Below are 20,903 nucleotides of genomic sequence, written 5' to 3'. Positions count from 1 at the left end.
AGATAATCTGTAAATCAGTTTATCTCAAATATTACACATGATTAATATGCCTATTAATTACAGTCAGGTAATCATCAGGGGGAAAAAATCCAACTTTCAGTGCCTGAATTCATGGGAAGTCCCATGCACTGGGAGTCAAGAGACCTGCTTTTTAACCAAGAATTTGCCACTAAATAGCTAAGTTATCTTGAGAAAAATAGCTATTCTATATCTCAATTTCCTTATCTTGAAAATTGTCATTTTTATTAGATTATTTCTTCTAACATGAAAATTCTATAACAACTAAAATTAAGTATGTCAAACTTACAGCAGCAAAGAAATTCAGGGTTAAGTTCAAGAGTCTGGAATAAGGGGTGCCCGGGTGGCTCAGTCGTTAAGCGTCTGCCTTCAGCTCAGGTCATGATTCCAGGGTCCTGGGATCGAGCCCCACATCGGGCTCCTTGCTTGGCGGGGAGCCTGCTTCTCCCTCTCCCTCTGCCTGCAGCTACCCCCGCTTATGCTTTCTCTGTGTCAAATAAATAAATAAAATCTTAAAAAAAAAAAAGACTCCTGAATACTTAGCCCTTGGCACTCTAACATCACAGACCATTACAGCAAACATTATATACTGTAGTTTTTTCAGTCTTCTTTCCCGTTTCTTCCTCCTTAGTTGTTTTCTTGCCAAGCTGTCCAACATCACACACTGACAACTGGCAGTCACTAAAGATTGACTTACTGGTCAGCATATGGATTGCTGGGTGGCCTATGAATCTTTTCGGAATCTGGTCTGCATCCCAGATTTTTGGAAATGGCAGAGGGCCACAAGTCCAACATAGTACAAACTATGAAATACAGAAAAAGTTATCTTTTCTCAAAGATTAAAAGGAGAAAACCAATATATCTTGGATAGCAATTCAGAATGTTCTATACATTCCTATATAAAATAATTTTAAATGTTTGCCCTTTTCCATGCATTCCATTCACACAAACATACATATACTCATATTCACACTTACTCACAGACTTCTGCCTACTCTATATTCTCTAGCCAATCCAAGCACAATCTTCCCTCCAGAATCTTTTCAATCTGAAGAATGACAAAAATATTACATGGAGAAAAAGTCTGCAAAGGCTGTTAAAAAGTAATTTGTAATCCCCATGCAACTTCTTGTAGGTTCCTCAGAAATAAATCCATGCAAATACATTCAGTAATCCTAGAAAACAACATCCATTTCCACCATTAATTTTCTTACCTTTTAATAAAAAGGCTACCAAAGGTAAGGGGAAAGTTTAAACTATAATCTAAAGTAAAAAGACAGACAATGAAATAGGATCTAGTAGACCATCTGCAGTTACACACAATGATCCTCTGCAGTTACACACAATGATCCCTTCAGTCCCCTTAAACCATATAGAAAGCAATTTCCATCTAAAACGCACATGCAAATGGAACATCATGTCAGGAGACAAAGTTATTGAGAGTAACTTGTTCAATAGATGATAATGTATTTTGCATCATATAAAGCTGCTCAGACCAACTTATATTCAAGTATAACATGGTCAAGATATTAACAGATAATAGCCACATGAAAAGAAGTTACATTACTGTATTATCTGGATCCTCTCTTTTAGAAAATTTCAGAGAATCAAACATTCTGTCTGGAGACTCATGATTGATTTATTCCCATTTCTTCAAAAAAACAATTTTCCCTTGCTCCAACCCTGATCCAGCTTGGGTGAGATTCCCCAGCAATTCTTAAACAGACACCTTCATGTATGTACAAACACACAGCCAGAAACAAGGCTTCAGAACAAATATTCACTCAAACACATACCTTTAGTTATTTTATACTTAGGAACTTATTTCTAAAGAAAAAAAAATTAGTTGGGCGCCTGGGTGGCTCAGTTGGTTAAGCGACTGCCTTCGGCTCAGGTCATGATCCTGGAGTCCCAGGATCGAGTCCCGCATAGGGCTCCCTGCTCGGCAGGGAGTCTGCTTCTCCCTCTGACCCTCTTCCCTCTCGTGCTCTCTCTCTCTCATTCTCTCTCTCTCAAATAAATAAAATCTTTAAAAAAAAAGAAAAAAATTAGTTAATATATATATCTTATATGTCCATGGGGACCTGGATGTTACACAAAGATGATGAGCCAGACATTGGCCTTCCAACAGATGTGAAACAAGTTCAAAATAAATTCAGCTGGATTTCAGCCAGTAATGACAGAGCAAGACACACCAAACCAATTCATACAGAGGGAAAAAGAACTATAAGGTATGAATATAACACAAAAACAGCTACCTGAAAGTATTTGTGTATTTGTCATCCCCAAAATATGATGGTAAGCTTCTTGAAGGCAAAATTATTTCATCATCTTCTTATACTCCAAATTATTTAATTCACTACAGTGTTTTCCCCATAGTTATTACATAATATATAAGGGTTGAACTGAATATCTGCGCTCAATAAATACAAGAGTGATTAATTGTAACTGATATTAGCAAAATGCTCAGTCAATTGAGCATCCAACTCTTGGTTTTGGCTCCGGTCATGATCTCAAGGTCGTGAGATCAAGCCCCGAGTCAGGCTCCACACTCCAGCGAGAAGTCTGCTTGAGATTCTCTCTCTCTCTCTCTCCTTCTGCCCCTCCCCCCACTCATGCAATCGTGCATGTTCTCTCCCTCTCTCTCTCTCTCTAAAGTAAATAAAATAAATAAATCTTTATTTAAAAAAAAAAAGCCCTTTCCCTGCTCAGATTCTACACACTGATTATAGGTACAGGTGCACCTCAAGAGACACAGGTCTATTGGCATGATCAGACACCTTACACTGGAAAAAAGCATAGCAGGAACACCTTTTCTAGAATTTTCTCTTCCATAACAAATATGGCAACAGTTACTACACAGAGAATTATCTCTTCATAGTATTCAGGATTCTTTCTGGCTAACCCTCCTGGATTTAGGAGGAAATAAGAAAAATGTTGGGCGCCTGGGTGGCTCAGTTGGTTAAGCGACTGCCTTCAGCTCAGGTCATGATCCTGGAGTCCCTGGATCGAGTCCCACATCAGGCTCCCTGCTCGGCGGGGAGTCTGCTTCTCCCTCTGACCCTCCCCCCTATCATGTGCTTTCTCTCTCTCATTCTCTCTCTCTCTCAAATAAACAGACTCTTTAAAAAAAAAGAAAAATGTTAATAGGATACAAAAAACCTTGAGGATCATCCCAGAATCACCTCAACTCTTAAGAATGACAGAATTCTGAAGAATAGAAGAAATAATTAAAGTTTAACTTATCTTCTTTTTACTCAAGGCCAGATACAAGATAGCAGGTCAGTCCCTAGCACAGTCTGACACATAACAGGAATGCTTTGAGAATATTCTTTATGACATCAATGAGTATCTTTGTTTGAGCTCTATGGGTATAGTTTCTCTTAGGTTTCAGTATAAAAAATAACAAAAACTGTATTGTGAAGAAATCTTGAAGCTCAAAAGAGATAATATCCCTAAAAGTGTTTAGCACACTGTCCAGCACATGAGAACTCTATAAGTGGTACTATTACTGTTAGTAGTAGTATGTTCCAAAATAACTGCTTTATTCATAGCTATGAACACATAAATCATATAAATAATCTGTTCACAGAAGCCAGGAAATGAAAAATCTAATATTTATCTTCAGAAACTCACTGATTTCCTATGTGTCCCAGGCTCCTCCTGTTTAGAATAATTTTACTTAATTTTAATAATATGTTGCCAATCCATTATGATCACAGACAGAAAATAATTCAAGTGATCTTGTTGCCACTGGATGAGGTAGTCTGAGGCCTTCTCTTGACAATGACTCAACAGTAATTGAAGGGATTTATTAGTCATCTTTCATGGATCAATCCTAACAGTTTATGCTTTTTGTGGCTGTTGTGTTTGCTTCCTATTATGTTTGTTTTGTTTTTGTTTTTTTCATTGGATGGGTTTTTTTTGTAGTTAGAATAACATGAGCTAAGAGAAACTTTAGTGAAGGCACAAAAGACTTATATCCAAGAGTAGTCAGTGCACTGAGATTAACTAGGTCAGCCAAGATAATATCTTATTTTAGCTGGTTACTACATCAGCAAATTATATAAAGGAGTAAATTGGAAAAAGAACTCCATAGTCCCTACAACTAATACCCAGAGTCTGAAAGAAAAACACAAAACTATTGGGGCAATAAGCAGATAATGTCAAATCAAAAACACATGTCTGTGCTAATAGTTAATAAATAAAGTGGCAACAACCTGGGAATTGGGCAGGTACAGCCCTTGATTCAGTAGGTCACTGGGGAGCAACATCATTAATGAATATTTATGGTTGAATCTTTTCTAATAAGTAGGGTGGTGAATACAGAGAACCAAACTACCACTGATGTTGCTGTCAAATCACACTCAATATATGCTATGAATAAAAATATCCTTTTTTCTGCATGTGGACAAAATCACTAAGTCATTTAGGATAACCAGGTTCTGGATAGCATCTGAGGCTGTAGAAATTGTGTCATTCACAAAATTTAACCCAACAGATATATAAAAAGATGATCAAATCACTAATCATCAGGGAAATGCAAATCAAAGCCACAATGAGTTATCACCTCACACCTGTTAGAATGGTTATTAGCAAAAATACAAAAGATAAGAAGTATTGGTATGGATGTAGCGAAAAGGGAACCCTTGTACATCGTTTGTAATGGAATGTAAATTTGTACAGCTACTATAGAAAACAATATAGAGATTCCTCAAGATTCCTCAAGAAATTAACTATAAAACTACCATATGATCCAGCAACCTCACTTCTGGGATATATTTAAAAAAAACAAAATCAGTACCTTGAAAAGATATCTGCATTCCCATATTCATTGCAGCACTGTTCACAGGAATCAAGATATATACAGAAACAACTAAAGTGTCCATTGACAGATGAATAAAGAAAATATGGTGTGTGTGTTTATATACACAATGGAATATTAATCAGCTTCTAAAAATAAGGAAATCCTGCCATCTGCAACAATATAGATGAACCTAGAGGACATTGTGCTAAGTGAAATAAGCCAGATGTAGAAAGACAAACACTGCATGATCTCACTTATATAGAGAAGCTAAAAAAGTTAAACTCATAAAAGCAGAGAGCGTGATGGTGATTCTCAGGGACTGGGACAATGGAAAAAATGGGGAGACGTTGGTTAAATGGTACAAACTTACAATCATGCAGGGTGAGTAAGTTCTGGAGATCTCATGTACAGCACAGCGACTGCAGTTATAATACTGTATGATATACTTGAAATTTGCAATAACAGTATATCTCAAATGTTCTCACCACAAAAATAAAAGTAACTATGTCAGATGATGGATTTGTTAATTAACTTGATTGTGCTAATCATGTACACTTGAACCAAAACATCATGTTGTACACCTTCAATATACACAATTTTTATTTGTCAATAATACTGCAATAAAACTGAAAATATTTTTAAACAAAATATTCTTTTGAAATTAGAAGGTTTTAATATCAGAGTTATGATGCAGAAAATAGGATAAAAGTTAAGCAACAAATTCACAATAGAGTTGTCCTTCTCTTTTATTTAAAAGGAAATACTAGAGGCACCTGGGTGGCTCAGTCGTTAAGTGTCTGCCTTCAGCTCAGGTCATGATCCCAGGGTCCTGGGATCGAGCCCCGCATAGGGGTCCCTGCTCTGTGGGAAGCCTGCTTCTCCCTCTGCCTCTCCCTCTCCCTCTGCTTGTGTTCCCTCTCTCGCTGTGTCTCTCTCTGTCAAATAAATAAATAAAATCTTTAAAAAAAATAAAAGGAAATACTATACTTCTCCATCTTTGGATATATTATCACTACTACTAAAAGCCTTATATATGAATTTTTAAAAGCAGTAATGCATCTTCTCCTGCTTTTAAAATCTAGAATAGAAACTTAAATGTTTTAGAAAAAGAACCTTTCTCATATATTTCTAATGGATATGCTATATAGTAATTATTAACATATTTAGAAGCTTATAATCAGATTTTATTTAGAAACGCCACTGTTATAAATGTTAATGCTTAAATTCCCCCAGACTCTAATTATGCTTCTGTAGTGCTGTGGTAACAAAGCAGAATATTTGTCTTAATTGAGTAAGCTCTTTAAAGGTAAAGAATCATTAATATTTTCAAGTGTCAAGCTGTAACCTTGCCAAATCTTATTTACAACTAATATTTTAATGGCAGTAAGATATAGTAGATGTATATAGGAGATCTAGCTTTCGATTGTAACTTCCACTAATAATGTGAACTTGAACAAACCATTGTGTTTTCCTGGTCCTCAGTTTTCTTACTGGTAAAATGAGATGATTTGAGTTAAATTCTAGGATCAGGTAGAAAATGCTTTGAAACAAAAGTGCAAGAGCCTAGAACATTCTTCTCCAACTTAAAGGTGAAATAATGACAGTAAGTGAAACAAATTAAAAGTGAGACAATGACACTAATTTCAGGAGAAATAGATAGGAGCACAAGATGGGGTTCCATCTAATATATATTGGGGGCCAATTTAGTTTATAGTCTTTATTGCCAAAGACAGATGCTGACTGGTAATTTGTTCAAGTTGCACAGCAGGTAATATCTTGGAACAGTGACTTTTCCTCGGTGGTATCTTTGAATTTTTTCTGCATGCCAAAATCTGAAATGAACTTTCTTTTTCCCTAAAATGTAGCTCAAAAATAGGAAGCCTGGATCAAAGTTTTAATATCTCTACTGTTATCACAATGGCTAAGCCAAACTCAGACCCCAGACATCCATCCTCTAATCGTGGGGTTCAATAGTAAGTCTGTTTGAAAAATCAAACATAATAAATGCATAGTTAATAGATATACATCATAGTCCAGATAATAATATCTAGTTCTAAAGATAAATGTTTATGTTTTCATGGCTACGTTTCACTTTGTTTACAAAAAAAAAAAAATCAGGTAAACTTGACCTATATCACTTAGAATGGTTAGCAGAACTTGCTTCTCAAACAAGTATTAGACTTTTTATACTTCTTTGCACAACAGGATTCTGTATCCTTTTATGGTTTGAGAGGTGATGGCCAAGCACAAAGATGTGGGAGCCATAAGGAGTACATATGTCAGGAATTTCTACTAAATATCTACATCTATAATGTTTCTACTAAGTACACTAAATGGAGCAACTCAAAAAGACATGGCATTTTTCAATAAAATACAGCTTTTGAGCAGTGATTTCTAATCTACTCTTCCAGTGAAATTTTTGCTATTAAATTAAGATAACTATACTTCTAATTCCTAAGTACTTTGAATTTCAATTAAAATACAGCATGATTTTCATAATGTAATTGAGATACGGTCACTGCCATTGTCTACAACTTGATTGCTGTCATAATTCTTGGTGATTTTAATAGCCAGGCAGTTCACTGACCTTAACTCTTTAAATAATTTTGATTTCCTCTTCTCTTAAGCCACACACTGCCCTAAATGACATTCCCTTCACAATCTCAATATTAAACATTACTCTCTTTTGCACCACCCCCTCCTCCACGTTTCTTCATTCTCTCTGCTACGATTTTCAATATTGCTTCTACCCACTAGAACCTACAATCTTGCAATTTTTTTTCACAGGTTATTATCCCCGTTATATTCTCTCCTCCTTCCTTACACAGCACTTGCCTTCATGCAGGTGCAAGTAGCTGGAGAAAAACACAGAACCATGTTGACTGGTCTCACTTTGAAGTCAAGAGCACTAACCTCAAGTAGGCCTTTCATGCTGCCCAAGACATTTTTTTTTCCTACCATATACTTTGATTTTCCTTGTATTTTACAACTTTTTCACTTTCCTCAAATCTTTAATGCTTCCACCCCCAGATTATGACCACCTTCTTTCCTTCTATCTTAGTATGACTTCTCCATGTGTGCCCTAGATCCCAATATCCTCTATCTACTCAAAGAGTATTGTTCTAGGAATTCTTCTCTCTTTAAGGCATCATCACATTACCCCCATGGATCATCCCCCATCAGCACACAAACATGCAGTAATATATGTCATCTTTAAGTAACTTCTTGTTACCATATATCACCTTTACAGCAAAACTCATCAAAAAATATATTATACTCCCTGATGATTTTTTTCCTATTGAATGCAATCCAGTCAAGGTCTCTACTTCATTCAGTCTTGTGAAGTCACCAGTGATCACCTCCTCCTCCTTCTCAGACTTCACCTTACTTAACGTATCTATAGTTTTTAAACCACTTAATCACTCAGACTCCTTGTCAAAACCCTTCCTTCAATTAGTTTCCATGCATTTTCTCTTGACTCCACTTCTGTATCACTAACCATTCTTTCTAGTCTCCTTTGTTTGCTTCTCCTTGTTGCTCTACTTTCTTAACATTGGAATGCTCAGTACTTGGACTCCCTTCAATCTATACTCATACCCTTGGTGATAACTTCAGTTATGATCTCCTCTATATGCTCTCTGCTTTCAATTTAATAATCAACCCAGAGCTCTTGCCTAAGCTCAAGACTCACATCTCCAACTACTTACTCAGCATCCACTGGAATGTCTAATAAGCATATCCCCAAAGGAGAACTCTGGATTATTTTACTCCAGAATCTGTTCCTTCAGCAGGATTTTCCATCTCACCATCTCCATCATTCCAGTTACTCAGCTTAAGAATTAGAATCATCCTTGTTTCCTCTGTTTCTCACATATCACATATCCAGTTCACCAATATATTCTGTTGGCTTTATATTCCAAATATATCCAGAACCTAACAATTTCTCACTATTTCACCACTACTACCTTAGTCCAAGCCATCACACATCTCACCCACATTGTTCTATTAACCACTCAACTGCTCTCTCTTCTTCTATACTTGACCTCTTTAAAGTTATTCTCAGGAGAGGCAAGATGGAGGAAGTGTAGGGAACCTCATTTAATCTGGTCCCTTGAATTTAGCTACATAACTATCAAATCATACTGAACACCCATGAATTCAATCTGAGGTAAGACTGAACTTACTGGAACTCTACAAGTAGAAAAGTGACCACTTTTTGCAAGGTAAGAGGTGTGGAGAAGTGAATCTGAGGGGAGATACAGAAGATAAATGGAGTGGGTAAGGATCCTCCCTAAGCTGGCTACAGGAAAGTGACATAGCCCTGGAGCACAAAATCGGAACCCTTAGAAATCTGCTCCAGTGAGAGATATCCTTTCCTGAAAGGTGCTCACTTGGTGAAGTGGGGGCTGAATCCTAGGTGGGACAGTGTGGTCTCAGGATCTCCAAATCACAGAAAGAAAGGGGTGCCTGAGCCAGTAGAGTTCCCAAGCATTGGAGCAGGGAAACTGGTTAAGGCCAGTGAGCTGGGGAGGGGTCTCTCAGCTCGGTTCACCATAAACCACGAGCCACAGCATGGGGACCCTGCAGAGGTCTGGAACACGAGGACTCTCCATCTTCCCCTGGGAGGAGCAGAGCAGGTGCCTGCATGACCAGGGGACAGCTCTCAGTGCAAGAGCCATGTAAAGGACAGTAACGGGCAACCCTCCACCTTCCGTGGGAGGGGCACAGTAGGTATGCACGATCAGGTGACCTTTCACTGTGCCAGCGCCCTACAAAGTGCAGAAACGCAGCTACCCTCTGCCTTCCCTGGGGAGGATCAGGGTGGGCACACACGATAGGAGTCTTCAGAGTTTGGCACACACAAAAGTGAAGACTGCTTATCCCTGAGGGTTTACTGAAGGGAGGGGACCCTGATCTTTCAGCTCTAGGGCTGGAGATCAGGTGGCCATTTTTATTTTCATCCTCTGAAGCAGGGCAGAAAGCCTTAAGGGTATAAAAGCCATACAGAGCAACCAGCTTACACTGAGCCCAGCCCCCTTGCAAAGGGCTGTGCAACTCCACCCAGGCAAAGACACCTGAGAATCAGCTAAGCAAACTCCTCCCCCAGAAGACCAGCTGGAAAAACAGGTGAACAGCAAGTTTACGGACCACACAGGACTGCAAAACTCCAACACAAGGGGAAAATAGTATATACAATTTGAGGGTTTTTTCTCATGATTCATTTATCTTTCGGTTTAAAATTTGCCATTTCTTTTTTTTCTTCTTTCCTTTTTCAACTAGTTTTTTATTTTATCAACTCTGTTTTTAAGCCTTTTTTTAACTTTCTTTTTTTTACATTTGCATTTTTTAGATATATTCTTCATTTTTGGCTTCCTCTCACCGTATTCAATTTTATTATTTTTATGTATATAAATTTTGCTTTCTTTACAATTTTGGGACTTAGTGTATTTTAACACACAGACAAAATACACTCAGGACCAAGCAGATCACCTTGCTTTGTACACCCTGTATGATTATATACCTCTCTTCCCCACCCCACCCCACCCCCATTTTTTTTCCTTTTCCTCTTTCTTTTTCTTTTCATTCTTGGCTTCTGACAGCTTCGGGTTCACTCATTCTTCTCTGGGCAAAATGACTAGAAGGAGGAATTTACAACAAAAGAAAGAACCAGAGGCAATACTTTCTGCCACAGATCTAATCGATATGGATATAAGTAAAATATCAGACCTGGAAATCAGGATAATAATTATAAAGTTACTAGCTGGACTTGAAAAAAGCATAAAAGACACTAGCAAATCTTTTAGTGCATACATGAGATCTAATTGGGCCGAAATTAAAAATGTTCTGAGATGCAGTCTAAATTGGGTGCTCTAATAGCTAGGATAAATGAGGCAGAAGAGAGAGTGACAGAGAAGACAAGTTGATGGAAAGGAAGGAAGCTGAGGAAAAGAGAGAAAAACAACTAATGGACCATGAGGTGAGGCTTCAAGAAATCAGCAATGCCATAAAATGAAACAATATCAGAATTACTGGGGTGCCCAAGGGAGAAGAAAGAGAGAGGGTCAGAAGGTATATTTGAGCAAATCATAGCTGAAAACTTCCCTAATCTGGGGAAGGAAAAAGGCATTCATGCCCCAGAGGTAGAGAGGACCATTCCCAAAATCAATAAAAATAGATCAACACCCCGACATTTAAGTAACAATGAAGACTGCAAATTTCAGAGATAAAGAGAAAATCTTGAAAGCAGCTCGAGATAAAAGGTTCCTAACCTACAGGGGTAGGAATAATAGACTGGCATCAGACCTATCCACAGAAACCTGGCAGGCCAGAAAGGACTGGTATGATATATTCACGGTACTAAATGAGAAAAATGTGCCACCAAGAATACTTTATCCAGTAAGGTTGCCATTCAGATGGGAAGGAGAGATAAAGAGCTTCAAAGACAGACAGAAACTGAAAGAATATGTGACTACCAAGCCAGCCATGCAAGAAATATTAAGAGGGATCCTGTAAGCGAAGAGAGAGCCCAAGACTAACACAGACCAGAAAGAAACAAAAGATAATCTACAGAAACAGGGACTTTACAGGTAATACAATGGCACTAAATCATATCTTTCAATAGTTACTCTGAATGTAAATGGGCTAAATACTTCAATCAAAAGACACAGGATAGGGCGCCTGGGTGGCTCAGTTGGTTAAGCGACTGCCTTCGGCTCAGGTCATGATCCTGGAGTCCCGGGATTGAGTCCCACATCGGGCTCCCTGCTCGGCAGGGAGTCTGCTTCTCCCTCTGACCCTCTTCCCTCTCGTGCTCTCTGGCTCTCATTCTCTCTCTCTCAAATAAATAAATAAAATCTTAAAAAAAAAAAAGACACAGGATATCAGATTATATAAAAAAGCAAGACCCATCCATATGCTAGCTACAAGAGACTCATTTTAGACCTAAAGACACATTCAGACTGAAAGTGAGGGGGTGAAGAACCATTTATCATGCTGACAGACCTCAAAAGAAAGCTGGGGTAGCAATCCTCATATCAGACAAATTAGATTTTAAACCAAAGACTGTATTAAGAGATGTATTAAGATTAAGACTATATCATTCTTAAAGGGTCTACCCAACAAGAAGCTCTAACAATTATAAATATTTATGCTCTTAATTTGGGAGCAGCCAATTATATCAACCATTAATAACCAAATTAAAGAAACACATTGATAATAATACAATAATAGTAGGGAACTTCAAAACCCAATTCACAGCAAAGGACAGATCATCTAAGCAGAAGATCAACAAGGAAACAAGAACTTTGAATGACACACTGGACCAGATGGACTTCACAGATATATACAGAGCACTCCATCCTAAAACAACAAAATACACATTCTTCTCGAGTGCACATGGAACTTTCTCCAAAATAGGTCACATACTGGGTCACAAATCAGGTTTCAGCCAACACCAAAAGACTGGGATTATTCCCTGCATATTTTCAGACCACAATGCTTTGAAATTTGAACTCAATCACAAGAGGAAATTTGGAAGAATCTTAAAACACTTGGAGGTTAAAGAGCAACCTACTGAAGAATGAATGGGTCAACCAGGAAATTAAAGAATAATTTTATGGAAACTAATGAAAATGAAAACACAACTGTTCAAAACCTTTGGGATTCAGCAAAGATGGTCCTAAGATGGAAGTACATTGCAATATAAGCCCCTCTCAAAAAAATTAGAAAAATCTCAAATGCACAAGCTAACCTTACACCTAAAGGAGCTGCAGAAAGATAACAGCAAATAAAGCCTAAACCAAGCAGAAGAGAAATAATAAAGATTAGAGCAGAAATCAATGAAATAGAAACCAGAAGTACAGTAGAACAGATCAGCAAAACTAGAAGCTGACTCTTTGAAAGAGTTAATATGATCGATAAATCCCTAGCCAGACTCATCAAAACAGAGAAAGGGTCCAAATAAATAAAATCATGAATGAAAGAGAAATCACAACCAACACCAAGGAAATACAAACAATTTTTAAGAACATATTATGAGCAACTATATGCCAACAAATTAAGCAATCTGGAAGAAATGGATGCATTCCTGGAAACTTATAAACTACCAAAACTGAAACAGGAAGAAATAGAAAATCTGAGACCCGTAACCAGAAAGGAAATTGAAGCAGTAATCAAAAATCTCCCAACAAACAAGAGTCCAGGGCCAGAGAGCTTCCCAGGGGAATTCTGCCAAACATTTAAAGAAGAAATAATACTTAGTCTACTGAACCTGTTTCAAAAAATAGAAATGGAAGGAAAACTTCCAAACTCGTTCTATGAGGCCAGCATTACCTTGATCCCAAAACCAGACCAAGACTGCACCAAAAAAGGAGAATTACAGACCAATATCCCTGATGAACATGGATGCAAAAATTGTCACCAAGATACTAACCAATAGGATCCAACAGTACAATAAAAGGATTATTCACCACAACCTAGTGGGATTTATTGCTGGACAAGAACCATATGATCCTCTCAATTAATGCAGAAAAAGCATTTGACAAAGTACAGCATCCTTTCTTGATTAAAACTCTCCACAGTGTAGGGATAGAAGGAACATGCCTCAATATCATGAAAGCCATATATGAAAAGCCCACAGCAAATATCATTCTCAATAGGGAAAAACTGAGGGCTTTTCCCTAAGGTCAGGAACACAACAGGGATACCCACTCTCATCACTGTTGTTCAACACAGTACTAGAAGTCCTAGCCTCAGCTAACAGACAACAAAAAGAAATAAATTGGCATTCAAATTGTCAGAGAAGTCAAACTCTCACTCTACACAGATGACATGACACTTTATATGGAAAACCCAAAAGACTCCATCCCAAAATTGCTAGAACTCATAGAGCAATTCAGCAACATGGCAGGATATAAAACCAATGCACAGAAATGAGTTGCATTTCTATACACTAACAATGAGACAGAAGAAAGAGAAATTAAGGAATCAATCCCATTTATGACTGCACCAAAAACCATAAGATACCTAGGAATAAACCTAACCGAAGAGGTAAAGGACCTGGACTCTAAAAACTACAGAACATTTATGTAAGAAAATAAGGAAGACACAAAACATTCCATGCTCAGAGATTGGAAGAATACTGTTAAAATGTCTGTGCCACCCAGAGCAATCTACACATTCAATGCAATCCCTATCAAAATACCATCAACATTTTTCACAGAGCTGGAACAAATAATCCTAAAATTTGTACAGAACCAGGAAGACCCTAAATAGCCAAAGTAATGTTTTGTTTTGTTCTGTTTTGTTTTTTTCTAAAATAATGTCAAAAAAGAAAACCAAACCTGGTAGCATCACAATGCCAGACTTCAAGCTATATTACAAAGCTGTAATCATCAAAACAGTATGGTACTGGCACAAAAACAGACACATGAATCAATGGAACAGAACAGAGACCCCAGAAATGAACCCTCAACTCTATGGTCAAGTAATCTTTCACAAAGAATATCCAGTGGAAAAAAGACAGTCTCTTCAATAAATTGTGCTGGGAAAAGTGGATAGCCACGTGCAGAAGAATGAAACTGGACCTTTTTCGTACACCATACACAAAGATAAACTCAAAATAGATGAAAGACCTAAATGTGAGACAGGAAACCATCAAAATCCTAGAGAACACAGGCAGCAACCTCTGTGACCACACCACAGCCACTTCTTCCTAGACAGGTCTCCAAAAGCAAGGGAAACAAAAACAAAAATGAACTATTGGAACTTCGTCAAGATAAAAAGCTTCTGCACAAAGGAAACAACAAAACTAAAAGGCAACCAATGGAAGGGGAGAAGATAATTGCAAATGATGTATCAAATAAAGGGCTAGTATCCAAGATCTATAAAGAACTTACCAAACTCAACACCCAAAGAACAAATAATCCAGTCAATTAATGGGTGGAAGACATGAACAGACATTTCTCCAAAGAAGACATACAAATGGCCAATAGACACATGAAAAAAATGCTCAACATCACTTGGCGTCATGTGAAATACAACTCAAAACCACAATGAGATACCACCTTACACCAAAATGGCCAAAATTAACAAGACAGGAAACAACAAATGTTCACAAGGATGCGAGCCCTCTTATACTGTTGGTGGGAATGCAAACGGGTACAGCCACTCTGGAAAACAGTATAGAGGTTCCTCAAAAAGTTAAAAATAGAGCTACCCTCTGACCCAGCAATTGCACTAGTAGGTATTTACCCCAAAGATACAAATGTAGTGATCCGAAGGGGCACCTGCACCCCAATATTCATAGCAGCGATGTTCACAATAGCCAAACTATGGAAAGAGCCCGAGAAGTCCATCAAGAGATGAATGGATAAAGAAGACGTGGTGTGTGTGTATGTGTGTGTGCATATATATATATAATGGAATATTACCCAGCCATTATGAAGAATGAATACTTACCATTTACATTGACATGGATGGAACTGAAGGGTATTATGCTGGGCAAAATAAGTCAAACAGAGAAAGACAATTATAATATGATTTCACTCATATGTGGAATATAAGATACAGTGCAGAGGATCATAGGGTAAGGGAGGGAAAACTGAATGGGAAGTCATCAGGGAGTGAGAAAAACCATGAGAGACTCTTAACTATAGGAAACAAACTGAGGGTTGCTGGAAAGAAGGTGGGTGGGGGGATGGGGTAACTGGGTGATGTGCATTAGGGAGGGCACGCGATGTGATGAGCACTGGGTATTATATGCAACTGATAAATTATTGAACACTACATCTGAAACTAATGATGTACTACATGTTGGCTAATCCAATTTAAATTAAAAAATTAAAAAGAAAAAAATTTTAAGTAAAAAAATAAAGTTCTCTCTCCACACAAAAGCCAGGGCAAGCCATTTTATAACATAAGTTATATAATATTACTTCTTCGCTCAAAACCCCCATGACTGCCTACCTCATTTGTACTGAAATCTAAAGCCCTTACAGTGGCCGAGAAGTCCTACATGACTTTGCACCATCTCTCCACTCTCCCCCTCCCAAAGACCTCTGTAATATCATCCTTCTACCACTCTTCCTTTTGCCCAGTTCATTCAAGCCACATGGGTCCCTTTGCTTGTTTATGGACATGCCAAGCATGCCCCTACCTCAGAATCTCTGCATTCTGTGGTTCCCTCTTCAGTGAGGACTTTCCTGACCATCCTGCACAAAAAAACAATACAGACTCCCCATCCCAGAAGCTCCAGCCCCTTCACATACTTATCTTTTGGCATACAACATATTTATTTTTCTATTGTGTCATTCCTCACTAAATATAGGCACCATGAGTGAAAAAATATTTCTTTGCTTGCTTGTTTGTTCATTCACTTATTCCAAAACCTAAATAATGCCTGGTATATAGTAGTAGCTCAATAAATATTTGTTGACTAAAGAAATCATTTTACATAATTCAAAATGGAATTTTGATCCAAAGGGAGTTTGTCATTATTTAAAAACACCTCAAAGCATTAGAACTGGAAAGAAGATAAGGACTACCTACCAAAAATAAAATAGTTCCATTGTCTTCTCTGGAAACTCTCATGGGCAATGGGAGCATGAGTTAGGACCAGGAAAATGTAAGTGCTCAGTTACCACCCTGTCACAGCCCCAACCAAAGCAGCCCTATTTTGTTGTTGCTGTTGTTGTTGTTGTTGTTGTTTCCTATTTCAGGCTTAGACATAATGGTTTAATAAATATTTTAAAGAAAGTTCTGAAACCTAAAAAGTAGAACTGTAGATCTGGTGTAAATCTTCAGTCACAGAGAAAGAGATTGAATCCTGGAAAATGAAGTGAGTTAATCCAGGTCAAATCACGATAGTTTCAGAAAACCAGGGCTGGAAATCCAGACTCCTCAATTCTGTCCTCATGCTTGCCCCACTCAAGGCCAAGATTTCTCCATGTTCTTCATGTTCATCAAGGGCATAATGCTTGAATGAGATATGTGTTGCCTTTCCAAGAAATCCAATTATGATTTCAGATTTATCATATTCTCAATTTCTTACAAAATTTCTTAAATTTCAAATTCAATAATTATTCTTTCAGATTGCTGAAAACAGTACACATTTGAACTTTTCATAATTTTTCATAAAAAGTAACCTATATTCACATTGCTAAAGCAGTGCAGGAGACTTGATTACAATTTGCTATATTTAAGTATTTCCCTAAATAGATTATATAATCTAAATTTTCTGCACGCTATTTCTCAATTTCTCTTCATGCATCCATGGATCAGCTTTTTAGCACACAACCCACAAAGTTAAATTGGTTTGTGATTGGAGCAAATGAAAAGAAAATGTATGACCCATGTGCATTCTACTAAGCTGACACATTGAATGTGTTTCTCTGCCAGGTTTAGATTAACCACTGATTTGATGCACCAACCGGCCCATTTCTCATAAATGGGTTTTCTTCTATTCAGTGTTTAGTAAGCTCCTTGTCAACAAAATAACCCCTAAGCTGAATAAAAATCCCCTTAGACCTGACAGCCTTGGAGGATTATTTGCTCAGCAGTGATTTAAGGAATCTCTGACAACTTCATTTCAATATATTTTCCAAGAAAGTATATTACTAAAAACCCTGAACACTTAAGCATTTGCAATTTTAAAGACTTAATGCTTGGAGAAAAATGGGAATCCTACCAGGATTTTTGATGGCTATTTAGAAGATGGGATATCTAATCCATTCCTTCACTTATTGCAAAGAAAGTAAATTCAAGACAACAGTAATTCACTTGATCAAAAGAAGTTTTCAGCCCCAACGGCTGTTTGTGGCTCTCATGATTAGTTCTGTACAAAAAAAACAGACTGAAGGCAAAGAGTTATCCCAGCATAGACTTCACTTATCATCTACATTTCCAAGATCCTATTTGTTGGTAGTGGAATATTGAAAACCACAAAATAGTTCATGTTTACAGCTTGCAATTATAGTCCATAAAATATTATTTACAACACAACAGAATTTATTGCTTCCTTACTTTATATAGTCAGTAATCCTCATGTACTTAAAACTATTTGATATATAAATTCAGTATACTGTGTGGGAGGATGGGTTAGCCTGGTGATGAGTATTAAAGAGGGCATGTACCGAATGGAGCACTGGGTGTTATACGCAAACAATGAATCATGGAACACTACATCAAAAACTAATGATGTAATGTATGGTGATTAACATAACATAATAAAAAATAAAAAAATAAAAATTCAGTATACTGAGACCTTAAAACCTATCTCTGTCACTAATTAGTGGTATGATTTTGATCTTGGCCTCATAGATATGTGAAGATTAAGTATGATAATGTATTCAAGGTATCTAGTACAGGGAACAGGCACATAATCGTTTGTCAATTGATGTTAATTTCCTTTCTTCTTCCTTTCTCCCTTTTCAAGTATATACAACCTTACTACATATAATGCCATGATTTTATTCATCTATTTATCTTTAAAAATATTTACTGAGTACATATTACATACCAGTTTCCCTGCATTGCATTGGGCAATAGAACTGTATACAAGCCCAAACCCAACAAAGTCCCTGTCTCACAGAATTTACACTTTTGTGGGAGATACAGAACAATAACAGCATTTTTCCTTAAATGGGTCAGTCATGAATGACTTCTCTAAAGAGGTAAAGCAAAAAAGTCATATGAAATTCTGGAAAAGAGCTTTCCAAACAAACAGAATTGCTAATGCATAAGCATGGGTGCATCAGAACTTAACACCAAGTGGGGTAGCATAGGCAAAATTCCATGGAAGACAGAGACTTAAATGAGACTCTCTTATTCCTCAAATCTGCTTTCAACCACTGACTGAACCTCTGGCTTATGTGACACTGGGAAGTGGAGGAAGAGGGTAAGGACAGTCTGTTGTAATGAGTTGTGAGTCAAGCCACCCACAGGCTGGATGAAGCATCTGCAATACCTTCTATATGACAAAAAAGGAGTTCCAATCTGGTAATACGAATCTGGTGCTTTCTTGGAGATCAAGGAGCTAGTGAGAAGCATATGCAAACCATTCTGCATAAAGGCAGAATGAAAGAGAAAATGTCTTTTAAAAACTTCCACCACCTCCCTCTCACTTGCTCATGTGCTTGCTCTGTGGGAGGTCCTACTACTATGTTGTAAGAAACCCTGTGGAAAGGCCCATTTGGTGAGGAATTAAGGCCTCCTGACAACAACCATATGAGGGAGTATTCTTGGAAGCAGATGCACCAACCCCAGCCACGCCTTCAGAGACTGCAACCCCCACCACCATCTTGAATGTAGCCTCATGAAAGATCCTAAGCAAGAAACACTCAGCTGAGCTGTTCCAGGATTGCTGACCCTAAGAAACTGAACAAAACTCCACCAGTCTTTTCAGCTATAACAGAACATCTGGTAGTATTTCCTCAGGCTTGTAAAAGCTCAAAAATGAAATGTGTTGGGGCGCCTGGGTGGCTCAGTCCATTAAGGGGCTGACTCTTAATTTTGGCTCAGGTCATGATCTCAAGGTCGTGAGACCAAGCCCCACATCGGGCTCCGTGCTGGGCATGGAGCCTGCTTAAGATTCTCTCTTTGCCCTTCCTGTCAAGAAAGAAGAAAAGAAAAGAAAAGAAAAGAAAAGAAGAAAAGAAAAGAAAAGAAAAGAAAAGAAAAGAAAAAGAAAGGAAGGAAGGAAGAAAGAAAGAAAGGAAGGAAGGAAGGAAGAAAGAAAGAAAGAAAAGAAAGAAAGAAAGAAAGAAAGAAAGAAAGAAAGAAAGAAAGAAAGAAAGAAAGAAAGAAAAGAAAGATGTTTATCATTTAGTGCAAAGGCCAGAGAAGGAATCTTCCAGAACACAGGTGAGAGAGTGAGTAGGAGTGACCACTCTGGACTCTGGGCCAGGAGAAGATGCCAGCACAATTTCCTCACTTCCAGAATCACATCATTATCATCGACACATAGTGTTGGCTGAATTACAAACTTTCATTCATGCTCAAAAATTTTCAGGGGCGCCTGGGTGGCTCAGCCGGTTGAGCATCTCCCTTCAGCTCAGGTCATGATCCTGGGGTCCTGGGATGGAGTCCCGCATCTGGGCTCCTCACTTGGTGGGGAGCCTGCTCCCTCTCCCTCTGCCTGCCGCTACCCCTGCTTGTGCACTCCCCACCCCTGTCTCTCTGTCAAACAAATAAATTTTTAAAAATCTTAAAAAAAATTTTTTTTTCAATGGCCCAAAGATTATACTGATCTACAGAATCCTAGATGACCTGTTTCCAGGCCCACATCTAGCCTAACCTGACGTTACTTTCTTTTCCTCACGTTCACTCCATCTAAGCATTTTCAAGCCTGGCCCAAAGGGCTCCATGAACAAAAGAAAGGTCGAGAACCACAGTCACTGCCATGCAGTGGTTGATGGAATCATCTTTAGAGAAATGACCATGCAACCAAACATTTCTCCCTTGTTCTTTAAATGTGAGTTTTTCCTTCCTTGCCTGCCTCCCTTAGGGGCTTCCAGTTCAGAAACATAAAGCTTTCAACTTCTCACATCTATATCACAGTTACAAGTGTTGTGAGAACGAAACCTGAGCAAGTTCCTCTGTCTCTCTGAATGGTAAAATTTTATCTGCAAAATGAAAACTTTTTAAATAGCTAAACTTTTTCTCTTCCCATTGATAGTCATTCAAATTTAAACACAACTGTCTTTGGAAGCTATGATTTACTGGGAGCCACGTCCAACAGACAGTGTCATCTCATCACAGTCTCTAAGGTAGCTTTATTATCCTCATTTTAAATATCCCCATTTTAAATTGAGCCTGAGGGGTTAAGTAACTGACCGCGATCATACAGCTACTAAACCACTGATGCAGTATTTGAATCCACAACTCTGTCCCTGGGACGTCATCAATATGGCAACTTAGCTCATTCTGACTTCAGTCCCCCTCATAAGACCAACTAACAACTATCCATAGAGAAGGCACCAACGTGAAAATTCCAGAACCCGGTGGATAAAGCCGAAGCAACCCCCTGGACCCCAAAACTGAAAAGGAAGGGTAAGAGGAGCAACTACACTTTTACCACATT

The sequence above is a fragment of the Eumetopias jubatus genome, unplaced genomic scaffold, assembly GCF_037043125.1.
Source record: "Eumetopias jubatus isolate StellerSeaLion01/CBP00866 unplaced genomic scaffold, mEumJub1_p1.0 scaffold_3, whole genome shotgun sequence".
Lineage (NCBI taxonomy): Eukaryota > Metazoa > Chordata > Mammalia > Carnivora > Otariidae > Eumetopias > Eumetopias jubatus.
The sequence above is the reverse complement of the archived record's forward strand: the minus strand, read 5'-3'. Positions refer to the sequence as shown.